Source organism: Thermobia domestica, chromosome 8, assembly GCF_964235325.1.
Source record: "Thermobia domestica chromosome 8, izTheDome1.hap1.1, whole genome shotgun sequence".
Taxonomy (NCBI): Eukaryota; Metazoa; Arthropoda; class Insecta; order Zygentoma; family Lepismatidae; genus Thermobia; species Thermobia domestica.
The window spans coordinates 224962316-224978164 of record NC_137461.1 but is presented as its reverse complement, the minus strand read 5'-3'; the positions used below and the strand labels follow the sequence as shown (position 1 = coordinate 224978164).

The following is a 15849-nucleotide window of genomic DNA, read 5'->3' as shown; positions in this document are numbered from 1 at the left end:
ATGGTTGCAAGAGGCTGTTATATATATATATATATATATATATATATATATATATATATATATATATATATATATATATACTGAACTTAGGTACCTAATATTGGAACTAATTTTCTTCATGAATTGATGTAAGAAGCGGCCGCGTGATTTTCGACCAATTATTTCATCACTGGTATCTATAAGCAATGAGATAACAGTGGAAGACAAACTTCGTTCTTCTCAAACTTGATACTTCGAAAAACTTATGAAAGTAGTTTCGTTATCCAAATACATATTCAATCAAATCAGTTTCAGAGGTAGCATTAATCTTATAATAACGTAATAACTGTAAGAGTTACCTGAAAATGTATTTTGTATGTTTTCTTTTTTTCGTAATTCAGAGATTTTCTCCTGAATTTCACTGGAGTTATGAGGAACCTTAAATTATCAGGCATTCCACCTTAATCGCTCCCCTTTCACCCCCAATGCGATATTGGGTATATTTACAGCTTAGTGCAGCTTAAAGGAACCATGATCGTGCATATTTGATTTCTAACTTACTTGCTTATAGCGTTGCCCTCAAGACGAGATGAGAATTCAGGTTTTCTCGTTTCGTGTCGTAAATGTTTGTGAAAGTCCTGTCTCGAATAAAAATTTTCTCGTCTCGTTTTGTTAATTTGTGTACAAAATGTGTCCTGATTTCAGTCTTAGATTCATGTAGAATTTATCAGAATTCTTCCAGGTTACGACGAGTCCACGAAAGATTGATATAACGACACTTAAATCATATTTATTAATGAAGTAAATTGTGTAATGACTTGCGTATCTTTAAACGTTGATAAATGCTCTTTCTTGTGTTCATATTATTACCTTATCAAATTGCATATGACATATATACAATTAATCATATGACATATATACAATTAATCATATCCTATATTTTGAAAACGTGATACGGCTGTTTCGGTGTAGGACGTTTTGGTGCAGGGCGTTTCGGTGTACGGATGTCTCGGTGTAAGGACGTTTAGGTGTGAGGCTGGTTCAGTGTAAAAGTTCCAATGTTTACACCGAAACGTCCACTCTTCAAAATGAAAATTATTCGTTAGGGAGAAATAAATTCATGAAATAGAAAATATAAATTAATAAATAAAATAAAAATTAAATGCTGTTGTAATTGACAGGGGTTACTTATTTATAGTGAGTCCCCTCGCTTCACTCTATCTCAGAACTTCTTATATCCTCAAATGTTATAATTATGAATTGTTTGGGAAAACGTTTTATGGTAATGATATATAGTAAAAAAGTATGTGATGCATAAACATTGTGCACACCACACACACCTTATTACGGCAATAACTGTGCACAAATCGCAAAATACAGCACAATCTTTGAAAGGAAATTTTCAAACACAGGTGGTTTTTCTTCCAAATAACCACTTTTATATAATATCATGCATACCCAATAAGATTAGCAAATCTAGGAGAAGAAAACTGATTATGAATCAGTGTTGGGATATTGTATTATTACGGAGATATATTCATGTTATAGTTGTAGAGGACAGTGTCAGAAAAAAGCCTCAAGAAAGTTTTTAACGGCCTAAAGAACACAAGAAGAGGCTGAATCCTACCAGTTGTTCCTGCAGAAATGGTTTCTATTATGAGTTACTCTTTTGTTCTTAAAATAGGTTCAAAATTGATGAATTGTGACCACTCCACGAAGCTAATAAAAAAATGGACTTTGCATTAGACGCTTGAAGAAAAATCTCTTGGAACCATGATCTCACAACACTTGATGTTAATTGTCCCGGATTTGACGCTTTCACAAGGATATTTTCAAATTTAAAGAGGTTGTGTTGGACTATAAGACCAAATGTTCCATTGTTTTCCTACAAAACAATTAACAGTGGTGATAATAAAACACTATTTGCAGAAATTAAAGGCTGTATGATGTACCTACGAGTCATAAAATTTACTGACTGTGTCACACTTTCTACTGTTTGTATCCCTGTAAACACTAGAGTACGTCCCGTCTGCATTTCCAAATTAAACCGTATTGATCAGAGTTATAAATATTTTCTTTTCCAATAACATGTGTTACTTCATCTTCGGGACAAATGCATTGGCACTGGCTTCTAATTTTTTGGGCTATAGATTTAATCAAACGTCCTGTTAAAATAAGTACAGAAAGGGGTTTCAAATCAGTCTGCACCTTCTCTCAGTAGTCCCTGCCATTTATAATTGTTCTTGGCTAATTGCAGAACATTTCAAACCAGAAGATTATTTGTAATTGTAATCGTCATATTGGATCTGCCAATTTGAATTTTGTAATTTTAACGTCAGGTTCTGAATCACCTGTCCTAAAACCCCTTGGCAGTAAGCTGGCCGTATCATTTAATCTTCTATTTTAATAATTATTTTCTGTTTATGCTTGGAGGCTACCTCTAACGTTCAAAGCGTGGTTTCTACCCTTAAACCCGCACCATTACCAAAGTTAAAAAAAATGTAACGGTTATTTTTTTTATATTCTACAAGTATGCAAAGTTTCATTCAAATCAGTAAATTACACTTCCGTAAGTCTCCTTGTTAGTGCTGTTCAAATGGAACAAATAAGTTAATTGGCGGACATGAAGTCAGAAAAACGAAAAAAATACGCCAATGTTACGAAAAGATTGAGCAATAACAATGAGACTCAATAACAATGTTAATCAGTTTACACTATTGCAGAGTGGCGACACTTCATGACTGTTCATTACAAGCATATGATTAATGCAATCAAATATTAGGCTATACACCGAAACGTCCTTTACAGCCAAGCGTCCTTACACCGAAACGTCCTTACACCGTAATCTCCGTACACCGAAACATCCGTACACCGAAACATCCTACACTGAAACATCCTACACTGAAACATCCTACACCGAAACATCCTAGACCCTTTGAAAACGGGAGATCCTATGTCTACCGAAAGTTCTAGTGTTTCTTGTGAGTACTCTACAATTTGTTTCCTCCGATGATTTTTGCCCCGAGCTTCCCTTGAATTTGTCCCTATGCATATTTTATTAAAAATACTAGAGACAGTCACCAGAAAATAATGAGTACACATCCTACATATCCTCTCGTCAAAAAACTTCGGAACGAGTCGAATCGACCAATTTTAATTAGTTTTCTTTGCCACAGAAAGTATCTGATCCTTTGTACAATACCGAGGTTAGTTTATTCGCAAGTTAATATGGAGGATGTATGTATTTTCCTTTTTTTTTTTTTTGCTTGTTACTTAAAATGTTTTGCAAATAACTTCAATAACTTTTGAAACTGTTTGTCTTCACTTGAGCATATACAGATCACAGTGAGAAATAAAGATAAAAGCTGCTTCTTTCTAGTAATACCCGAAAAGATCTTAAATAATATATATAAAAAAGAAAACGACTAAAACTAATTTCTTTTATTAAGACACTGCTGGTATGAATAGAAAGCTTGCAATAGTAAGGTGTTTGTAGATGACTGTCAATTAGAATTGAAATTTTATTAGCAGTTCGAATTTTGAAGCATAATGAATAAATCGAAAATTTATGTTGAAATCTTCATTTATCAAGCAAGAAACAACATAGTTTAAAACTCGACAAATCAAGTTAAGTTCCTGCCATTCTGTCCTCCTGCCATTTCGTCCTCTGCCTTTTCGTCCGCCTGCCATTTTGTCCCCTGCCATTTCGTCCGCCTGCCATTTCGTCCCCTGCCATTTTGTCCTCCTGCCTTTATTTCCTGCCATTATGTCCCCTGCCATTTTGTCCTCCTGCCATTCTGTCCGTTCCCCTTTTCAGATAGAGGAGGGGAGGGACAGGTTTTATTAAACAAGATCGTACACCTGATATGTTTTAACTATAGGCAACTTGTACTTGCAGGCTTAACTCAGTCTTCTGAAGTCAAACGACAAATACCATTAAGATGTTCAAGAGAATAACGTATCAGCATTATTACATATTACAGACACAAAGATACCACTAGGCTCCCAAGTTTCAAAATTATATTGTGTGTGAAAGCAGTTAGTAGATTTAATTCTTTGTCACATGGTAGCTAGACCTTGAGAGAAATTCAGAGGGAGTCCACGGGAAAATTTTTTCGTTCATAAATAAAAGTTGTACTGCTTAGAATTATTATAAAACCAAGAGATCAATTGGAAGATGGTTAAAAAGAAATAAATTTAAGAAAAAAGTTAAGACATGGATAACTGATATTTACCCTCGTTTACGCTCTTGGTTCAATTTAGCTGTATTTATATGCTTTGGACATTTGAGGTTGAAATGAATATATCGAGAACCGTTACCTACTAACAAACACAATAGGTAAAACCTAAAAATACGAGCCCTAGGAGTTATAATTTTTGCCAAATTAACTTCCTGCCATTCTGTCCTCCTGCCATTTCGTCCGCTGCCATTTCGTCCTCCTGCCATTTTGTCCGCTGCCATTTCGTCCTCCTGCCATTTTGTCCTCCTGCCATTTTGTCCTCCTGCCATTTTGTCCTCCTGCCTTTATTTCCTGCCATTATGTCCTCTGCCATTTTGTCCTCCTGCCATTCTGTCCTAAATTTGGTTGTACCCTTCTCATACTTGGTGACTTCAATTTACCGGACGGAAATTTCAATGACTACAATAGTTATCTCAAAATTCCGGCCAAACTACAATGCATTAAAAATTTCATGTCATTTAACAATTTACAGTCATATAATAATGTACATAATAAATTCGGTAAAACTCTTGATCTAGTTCTAAGTAATTTAGACCACGTAAAAGTTAGCAAAGAACCTTATCCCTTTGTCAAAGAAGATGAACATCACCCTACTCTGAACGTTGAAATACAATTGGGTCGTCTAAAACAAGCAAAATCTAAGCGTAATGTAACGGGATATAATTTTAGAAAGGCAGACTTCAAAAAACTTTACACTGAACTTGGGCGGGTAAACTGGGACTATCTTACAGGATACAGTGATGTAGACGAAGCTGTTAAATGCTTTTACGACACTATATATAGCATATTTGACCGCTGTGTTCCAAAGAAAACAAAATCCTCGCAAAATTATCCAACGTGGTTTACTCTGGATATAATTAAGAAAATTAAATCAAAAACATATCATCATACGAAATTAAAAAAGAGGGAGGGGAGTAAAAGTTTCCATCAACAAGAATTCAATAGATTACGGAGGGAAATTAAAAACGAGGTACGGAATGCATATAAGAATTTTGTACTAATGTCCGAGGCATCCTTAGAACAAAATCCATCCGAATTATGGAATTTTGTAAAAAGTAAGACACGGCATTTAAATGCCGAATTCATGTCTAATAATAGTAAAGAAATAAACAAAAACGACGAAATCGCTAAGGAGTTTGCGGACTACTTTCAGTCTGTATACAGTAGAAGTAAAGACAATACAACAGAACAGTTAGTGTGGGTAGATAACGGTCTAAATATACTGCGTATATCATCGATAGAAATACAGGAAATTGCTAATATAATAAAAAAGATGAAATCCAAAAGAGCAGTAGGACCCGATGGAATCCCAAGCTATATTGTAAAGGGTGGTATAGATCACTTCCTAACACCGTTGAAAATCATATTTAACCTGTCAATTAAATCAGGAAAATTTCCTAATGAGTGGAAAACAACGAGAGTTTCACCTATCCCGAAATCGAATAATAATAAGAGAGAAATTAAAAACTATAGGCCCATCTCAATCTTAAGCACCTTTGCTAAAATTTATGAAACAGTCTTATACCAGCGGATAATAGCACACGTGCGACCATCTATATCAGAATCACAACATGGCTTTCTTACAGGCAGGTCAACGGTCACAAATCTTAGTCTAATATCTACCTTTATAAGTAAAACACTAGACTTGGGGGGACAAGTAGATGTAATATACATAGATTTCGCGAAAGCGTTCGACAGCGTAAATCATAATAGATTGCTCAGCAAGCTTAAACAATTTAGCTTCAGCAGTGAACTTATTGATCTATTTAAATCTTACTTGGAAAACAGAAAACAATTCGTTGTGTACAAAGGGTGTAAGTCTCAGGAGTATGTACAACTATCAGGGGTGCCACAGGGGTCAAATTTAGGGCCATTGTTGTTTCTACTATTTATCAATGATCTACCGCGAAGTATACAAAACTCTCACACGCTGATATTTGCAGATGATGTTAAAATATACATGGCAATAGAAACATTAAATGACTGTAAAATGCTTCAAAATGACTTGAATGAACTGATGGAATGGTCCAAAGAGAACATCATAAACGTGAACACTAGCAAATGCAATGTAATGTCCTTTACAAACCGCAAAACCCCTCAGAAATTTTCGTATAAGATGAATGACATCACTTTACCAACCTCGGATACTGTCAGAGACTTAGGGGTGGTATATGACAGAAATTTATCATTTAATAATCACATAAATCACATGATTGACCAGGCGTACAGAAACCTTGGACTCATCATCAAGATCAGTAAAGAATTTACTAGTATTACCGCTATCCGAAAGCTATATGAACACTACGTACGTACAAAACTCGAATACGCAGCCACTATATGGAACCCTTACACAAAAGCAAATTTAAATAATATAGAAAAAGTTCAGAATAAATATCTAAGGTACTTGACATATAGGGAGACACAAGTATATCCGAAAACATATAATAGTCAATCTTTAAATTTAAACTTCAATACATTAAGTCTAGAACAGCGACGAATAATGCAAGATATGTTGTTCCTATATAAGTTATTTAATAATAAAATCGACTGCACCAATTTACTGCAAGAATTTAAAATACGCACTCCTACAAATGTAACTCGCCTTGAAAATTTCAATTTCTTTTACTGCGACAGATTACACACCAACGCAAACAAGAGGTCACCAGTATGGAGATTGAGTACAACCTATAATAGGTTAACAAAATACACAATGGATTTAGATATTAACAGTAACAGCGTAAGTCAATTCAAGGAAGTTCTTTGTAATGTAATAAGAAATAATTGTAAATGAAAGAACATCAATGATATTGCAATTACATTATAACTATAATTGTATTATAATATAAATGTATGAATGTGTTATAGTCGCTTAATACATGTAACGGACACTGTAATTGGGTTATATAGCCTGTTGTGTCTAGAAATAAATAAATAAATAAATAATAATAATAATAATAATTTTATTATTATTACTCCCCATCTTTTCCCAATTATGCGGGGTCTACGTTTCCGATGAGTCTTCTCCATAAAGATCTGTCTCGGAATTCTTTGCAAATTAGATCTTTCTCCCTTGAGTTATTTTAAATGTCTTTAATACAATAGAAACAACATAAACTGTGGAACTTTTGCAACAAAAAATGTTGACAACTTAAAATATCTGTTCATTTGGATCTTCTCGTGGTGAAAATTTACTTCAAAAATAACATTGCTGGAGAAGCATAACAAAAAAAAATGAAATCTTCGTTTTACGTCACACAGTTATTCCGGTTAGGCTAAAGGAGGCGGTGATGATGAGAGATGAGTGAAATGGTGGAAGAAGAAAGTGGGAGGAAACGAGAGAACCCCGAGAAAACCAGCAAGCACGGTGTTTGTCTACTACAAAGTCCACACGGCGCGAGGACCCCAAGCACCGGAGGTGAACACTCTATCACTGAGCCACCCCGCCCCCAAGCATAACACTGGAAAGACAGATAGTGAAGTTAGATTTATCCAGTTTTTATTATTATTATTATTATTATTATTTAGGAAGGGATTTATATTCCAGGTTTTGTCTTTCTAAGTTCAGGACCTCCTCAGATTCTTTTATTTTCTTTGAAATTAATATATATAACTTAACTTTTCTCTTATAGAAGCGGAAACGCAGGCCCACATGTCCAATCTGTGGAATTATAAACCTAGTTCTAGGTAGGCACTAACAATGTTTCAAAATTCATATCAGTCGGTTCAACCGTGTAGATTCGTATTGCAGACACACACAAACAAAAGTCTATCATAGAAATTTCTTCCTCTTGTTCCTATTTCTTCCTACATTTTTAGAAAGCGAAATTTTAGAAATGCTTCTACACGTGTCAAATTATTTTTAATGAGGAGTTTTATACCGAGTTTCATATTCCAAAATGAGGTGCTTCTGGCATACTTTATTTTTGGCATAAACTTTCAACCGCTTCTTCCCCTCGAATACATTGCCATCCATTAGAATAGAGAAAGAGTAACGGTTGCTCTGTAGTAGAGCGCTTAACTCTGATGCATGGGGGCACCGCCGTTTCATTCCATATTCTCATTTTTCCTTTATCTTTCACTTGTCTTAATCATCCGTCTCTCTTAGCCTACAGGGCATAATCCTGGAATGTTAAACTGAATGATTCCATTTCATTTCAATAAATTATCCAGTTAGAATACGATTAAAAAGTTTCTAAATTGTCTACACATTTTTAATATTACATATTTGTATTGTTAAATAGTTATTGAAAACTGACTAACGTTACAATAATTCTTAACTTAGTTTTTAAAATAATGTTGTACCTTGTATTCTAATTAAATAGGAAACAAAATAATTTGTTCATATACTGTGAGGTGTTTTTTTTTTTTTTAGGTGCTGGAGTTTGATTGGTAGTAGAGATTGAGAATTATTAATTTGAATACCAATTTGGAGAACTGACTGTTCTTTAAGTTACTAATGCAGGAAAAAAGCCCAATGAGGACTGAAGTTTATTCAGGTAAATTAACATATTTTAATTGTATGCAAGAACTTTTGATTTAATTCCCGAGCAGATGCTGTAAATTGTCATAAGGATGACTTACCACTTATTCGTGCCTTTCCACTTCAAAGTACTATAGTGTTGGATCTACACATCGGTTCTAAGTAGTGCTCTCAAACGGGTCGGGTCGGGTCAGGTCAACTCGGATCGGGTCAGTCGGGTCAGCTCGGGTCGGGTCAATCGGGTCAGCTCGGGTCGGGTTGTCGGGTCGGGTCAATCGGGTCAGCTCAGGTCGGGTTGTTGGGTCGGGTTGTCGGGTCGGGTCAATCGGGTCAGCTCGGGTCAGGTTATCGGTTGGGTCACTCGGGTAGGGTTGTCGGGTCGGGTCAGTTCACTTTGGTCAACTAAGTTTAGGTTGAGCTTAAACTCGGCTGGAGTCGAAAACTAGTGTTTTTCACTAGCTGCCTAGTTAAAAATAGCAATTTTCAATTGATTTTATAGAAACCATAAATCTATTTTGAACACTTGCAGCTAGTGTTTTTATGGTAAATGCTTATTCTTGTACTTGTGTGTACTTTAATTTTTAAATGTAGAAGATTAATTTTACCAATCGACTCTAATATTAATATCTACGCCGACATGGAGTCTGAATTTAGAACAAAACTAGAAGTTGTTTAAGATTGGATATGACGACCAAGCCCAAGCAGGGCCGCGGTAGCTCAGTGGTAGAAAGTTCATCTCTGGTGCATGGTGTCCATGGTTCGATCCCAGCTTGTGCTAAGTAGGCTTTGTGGTGGAGAAACGCCGTGTAGTGGGTTTTCTCGGGGTTCTCCTGTTTCCTCCCACTTTCTTCATTCCACCATTTCATTCATTTCTCATGGCCACCATATCCCTTAGCCTCGGTGCAGAATCGAGGGACCTTAAACTCAGGGGGTGCAGCCAAGGGGGGCCCATCGGAGCCAGGCCCCTTAAATGGTTTCCTGCCCCCCACAAATGACCACCTTTTAAAACGTCATAGTAAAATTATCTCGCTTCATTCATTTAAAAGTAACAAAGTTTATTGACAATAAATAATTTACGGTAAAATAGTATGGAGAAATATTGTTTTTCCATACCGATCGAAAAATAGGATACTTTTTTGTGACAGCAGATTACACAATTTACTGTGATTTATATTTGACAGTTTAGAGACAAACGTTTTAACAAGGTATTATAAATACAGCCATAAAACAAAGGTACTAAACTGATTTGTAAGTACATTATATTTTTATATGCTTTAACAAGTATTTTAAAAGACATAGAGGATGGAAAATTTGGTGAGAAACAATGTTTTTATTCAGTTAGGATTTCATTTGCTCTCTCTTTTATTTCTACTCAGTGTAATAAAATAATTGTTGTTGTTTTTTAGTCACGAATAATAAATAAATATTTTTCTCAGGAAACCATAAACAAATTAAGTGAAATTTCAAAGAAAATCAATCTTGTGTACATAGGTTCTGTATACAATGTCTTAAATTTAAATATAAGGGTAACCAAGAAAAGTTTTGTTGCTTTTTCACCCACCACCTTCGAACATCGATATGTCACCTAACCTGGAAGATCAAAAATAGTCCCCATCAACATCGACGACCTTCTGAAAACGTTCTGGAAGGCCATGGAATCCATCGCGGTAGAACTTGGTGGGCCGTGAAACGAAGAAGGTATCAGGTGCATTTTGGACTTTTAGTAGGGATTTTAACTGGCGTCCTCTAAGGTGATTGTCCAAAGGATGGAACAGGTAATAATCGGACGGTGCAATACCCGGGTAATATAGTAGTTTCAATATTGTTTCCCATTCAAGGCGGATAATGTGTCCTGAGTCATCCTTGCCATGTGGGACTTAGCGTTGTCCCGTAAACGAGGACCCATTTGCAATTCAGAAGTGATGGCTCCAGAGTTTTGAGTTTTTGTTGAGCACAGCTCAACTGCTGACACTACACAGTTGCATTGATACTCTGACCAGCTGGTAGCAGTTCCCGATGCACGATGCATCAAACACACAGAAGGACCTTCTTCTGGTACAGTGCTGGTTTCGGCTGTTCTGAAATCGGTTCATGGGATGCTAACCAATGATGACGGCGCCGTGGAGCTTCGTATAGGACCCACTTTTTATCATATGTCAACGCCCTGTCCAGAAATGGCTCCGGAACAGTAAATAAATACATGCGACTGCCGCGTTGCCTTCTGGCCCGAAGTCAAAACATGTGAGACCCAACTTGTAGTGCTTCCCAACTTGATGGATGTGCTGCCGAATGGTTTCTCCACACACTGAATTGTAGTCCCAGTTCCTCTTTGTACGTACATGTGTTGGTCTTCTGGCATGTGGTGTTTTCGGGTGTTTCGTCATCGTCCTTAAACTTGTTAAACCATCGCTGCAATGTCCACGTCGTCACGACACCCTCCACAAAGGCCTGGCATATTTTCTGTCCCGCTACAGCGGCGTTTGACCTCCATTTGAACTCGTTCAGCATACATGCTCTTATGACGCTCTGTGGATGTCCCATGTTCCCTCTGTCTGAATTGCCACAACCGGGTAGTATGTTGGATATACCCACACCAACAACTGACGTTCGCCTTATCTCCACTCGCATTCAACTCACGGTGTGAGGTCCAATTGAACACAGACCTCCACGAAAAGGGACAGAACTTTCTTGGTTATCTTTATAGTTATGCACAAAAGTATAGCGTTTGGTCCCGGGCAGTAGTTCTTCATTAAGCATAATAAAAACTATCTTGAATATAATTTATGGACAATAATAATAATAATAATAATAATAATAATAATAATAATAATAATAATAATAATAATAATAATAATAATAATAATAATAATATTAATAATAATAATAATAATAATAATAATAATAATAAATAAGCTAAAGTAGTGTCTTTAGTTTTCCAGAAAGAAACCAAAATTTTCCTTTGTTTTAGGCCTCAAAAACACTAGCAGCAACACATTTTTTTGCTTTGTACATTGTAGCTGGCCCCCCTCAAAAACGACGGGCCCCTCCTACACAAACCTGCTGGCTACACCCCTGCTTAAAGTGAATATTTCATTTTATTTCACCAAGCCCAAGGACATCGATACAAGAACAAGATAAAGATTGGATATGCAAGACGAATTGCATAGTAATCTTGCTCTTGGCCTTGTTTTGGTGATCACCAAGTAACGATGAGCGTATGTATTTTCGAGCTTTCTGTATAGTATGAAAGACCATAATCAAAATCACACTTGGTCTTCATTTGTACCGATGAGGTGAGCATTCTTGGCTCTTGTATAGCATGAAAGATCACCAAGACTACGAAATGCAGGACCAAGACTTGACTGCAAGACAAAGAATAAGACACAGTATTGATGACCAAGACCCAGGGAGCGAATTGTTTGAATTTCATTTGTTGGGCTGAAAGTGATGAAATAAAATTAGTACTTTATAATTAAATATCATACTGTATTTTTAAATTTTACATTATAAAATTCATATTATGTATCTTCTTACGTGCAACTATATATACTGTTAAATACGTTTTAATTACCGAGAAAGAAAAATCAAAGTGGCACGGGTCCCGGTATCATAAGAAGCTATTCTGGAATGAAAGTTGAAGGGTTGGAAAAAATCACAGGTCTTCTCCTGTTTCCTCAACCCCTATTATTGTAGTTAAACGATTCCCTTTTGTCTCCGCCAAGAGACTCTTGCTACTGCCTTCCGAGAAGACCCCTTGCCGTCCGAGCAGGTGAGAACACTGACTTTGAAGAAATTTTTCGTCACATAGAACTAAAGCAAGAAAAAAATTTCTCCCACGTCAGACATTGGTATCAGTTATAAAAAGAAATAACCAAACCTCGAAAGTGCCAAATATTCATTAAGATGCATATACAAATCCCCCGCTTGATCTAGCTAGTGGTTAACGTGAAGGGCTTCGGTAGACGTGGTCCGGGTTTAATTCCCAATTAGGGATGAATTCAGGGGGTAGCCCGGAGGGGAATCTCCCCCCCCCGAAGAAAATTCATTCCCCCCGGAGAAACTCCCAAAATTTCAGTCACAAAATGTAGAAATTACTTCACCAAATTATTTGCTTTTCTTTCCGTGCACGTGCAGACGAAATCTGATCTCTCAATATATCTACATATAAATGACGCAGACTCATTCTATATAAATATTAAACATGTAACATCTAAGATAGAATACCAAAATAGTCAATAAAACCTGTATTTCTTATCACTATGACCAAGTTTGACAGAACATGAAATTGTCAACTGTTGAAGAAAGGTTTGTATTTTAGTAGGTATTATACTCTCGCCCTATATTATATTAGTAGGTAGCACTAGCACAGATTGAGATAGGAAAGGAAAGATAGGGAAGATCTTTCGATCATTCCATATGATCTCTGATGTCAGCAGACTTCAGTTCTTGAAAATGTAGTTCTTGCATTATTTGAAATAGAGCGCCTAAATCCCATTTCTCGCATCGTAAGTAACAGACGTAAATGTGTTTTACGATTGTTAAAGTAAACACATCTTTCTTTACTTAAAAATAAGTCAGTTAAGGGTGAGATTCAGAGGGCGTCATTTAGAGGGATCAGGGAGAAACAGTTATCCCTCCTAGGTTAGAGATTTATATAGAATGTATCAATATAATAGTAGCATATAAGTGAAAGATTGCTATTGAAGGTGACGAAGATCCTACTCACTGCCGTGCCATAGAAGAGGGGCAAGCAGGGCGACGGCCCCGAGCGCCGAAATAAGGGCGCAAAATTCGGGAGAGAAAAAGAAAAGAAAAGAAGGAAAGAAAAGAGAGAGGAATGAAACACATGTGCACATGTGGACATACGCACATATATAAAATGAAAGGAAAAAAATAATAAAAAGTGCTCAAAATCAAGGAAAAGCAGAGTTTACTTTTTAAAATTTTCTCACCTTTCGCGGCTGGTCTATCGACTTCACTCATATATACGGGGGTGCCGTCGTATACTCTCGCCCCAAGCGCTGATTTTCCACGACACGGCACTAATCCTACTGAAGATTTTGTAAACTAAACTATTGGTAAACTAACTACTGAATATAGGAAATAATAACAAAAATAGCTACTATAAATAGCAGTTAAAGTTTAGCCTAAAATATTTCTGCCAGTTTTTATTTAATGTTAAGTAAAATTAAACGATTGTTTTTTTTTAATTATAATCTCACATTGAATATTTATCAGCAATTAGTCATAATATTAAGTAAGATGTGCATGTGAATGGAATTGTTAAATATGCTGCTTTCTTGCAAAAATACAGAAAAACAACCCTCCCCCCGAGGAATTCACATTCACCCCCGGGTGAAAATGTTTGAATTCAATACTGATCCCAATGAGAGTGCATATTGGCGTTCACCCAGTGTCGTGACCATAGTGCTCTTAAACGGATCGGGTTGACCCGACCCGACCCGTGACCCGACCCGACCCGACTCGGATCGGATCAGCTCGGGTCGGGTCGGGTCGGGTTGTCGGTTCGGGTCAGCCCGGGTCAGTCGGATCAGTTCGGGTCGGGTTGTCGGGTAGGATCAAACGGGTCAGCTCGGGTCGGGTTGTCGGGTCGGGTCAACCGGGTCAGCTCGGGTCAGGTCTATTAGGTCGGATCACGGTTCGGGTCAGTCGAGTCGGGTTAGTCAATTCGAGTCACGGGTCGGGTCGGGTCGGTCTTCACCCCGACCCGACCCGTTGAGAGCACTAGTTCTAAGGTTGTATGGATCGCTGGAACCATTCTTGAAACACCTGTCGTGGGATGTGCTGGGGTTTCCACGTTGTATTATTTTGGACGTCCTGGATACTGTCAAACTGTTTTTTTCTTTTAAGATAGTTTTCGGTCTAGGGACAATTAAAAGACACACAGAGCCAGATCCAGCGAATAGGAAAATGTTGCATCACGGGATGTTGGTTTTGGCCATACCAAGACCATGCCAAGACTGGAGTTTCGGAGTTCTCGGACAATGAAGTCGAGCGTACTATGAGTGAAACATCTGTACTTCATATAGTGACGCACAATAGCAGGTGAAAGCAATCCTGCTATTGTGCGTCACTATATTAAATAAAGGTGTTTCACCCACAGTATGATCGACACTATCGTCCGAGAAAGCCGAAATTCCAGTCTTGGCATGGTGCTCCCACCAAAAACCATGTTATCTGAGAATTTCTCGTAACTCCGGATCTGGAATCATTTTTCTTAAGGCATGAACAACAATACGACTAGCATCCTTTATTGGTCTCCTCCTCACCTCAAGATTACGTCATGTGTTTCTCCATTCAGTCTGGAGTAAGTGGCTAGCTAACTCCTAGGCTAAAAAAAAAAAAAAAGCTGACTAGGTCCTAAAAGTGTATCTATTGTACCCTGTTATTTCTCACTAGGACTAAGGACTGCCTTCTAAACAGATCAGCCTAACCAAAAGTATTATTCCGGTATGTGTTGTAGACATGACATCGGGCACTCTCGTTTCTAATTTTTTTTTTTTTTTAAAAAAAAGAAGTTTCATTGTGACTGACAATGAGGATCACTTGTATATCCAGCTAATCTTCATGTTGCTTTTCAATGCAACAGGTTATCTAATGAAATACTTTCTAAAACTGTGTCATAGTATATAACTTCAATGTCTCGATGGTTTACGGCAGACAGATATCAGATATAGTAGAGTTTGGGACACAAATGAACAACTTATTCTGTAGCTTTCGTTCTCATGGGCGGAGTTAGGAATTGTCTCCTGGGGGGTAGACCTTTTGTGTGCTGGGGGGCACGGTAAATTCAAATGAGAATTGAAGGACCTTGTGGGTGGTATTTTTATTTTTTGTCAAAACGTTTGGATACAATGCCCCCCTATGCTCCCATAGCTCCGCCTATGTTTTTTCGGCATGCATTTAAGAAAATGTCTTTCTAATGGTTTCCATTATATTTTACGTATTGTTAAAGCGCCATCTTAAGTTTTCTATAACATGCTACGACGTATTCGGTGAATATAGGGTTATGCAGTGTTTCAGATCTAGGAGCTTTGCCACCTTTCGTTTGTCCACAATCTCTTTCAAATGACCTTAAACTAAAAAAAAAAAAAAAAAAAAAAAAGTCAAGAGGAGCAATATCTGAAA

The 15849-nt window shown here is 37.0% G+C and overlaps 1 long non-coding RNA gene across 5 annotated transcripts in view; it reads left to right on the top strand.

The window, feature by feature from the left end:
• LOC145693454 (uncharacterized) overlaps positions 1-15849 on the top strand; it is a 262867-nt gene that overhangs the window by 100502 nt on the left and 146516 nt on the right. For all 5 annotated transcript variants that reach the window (XR_014132778.1, XR_014132779.1, XR_014132781.1 and 2 more), the window contains exon 5: positions 8593-8716. This is a non-coding gene — a long non-coding RNA (uncharacterized LOC145693454). The remainder of the gene's footprint in view (positions 1-8592; positions 8717-15849) is intronic.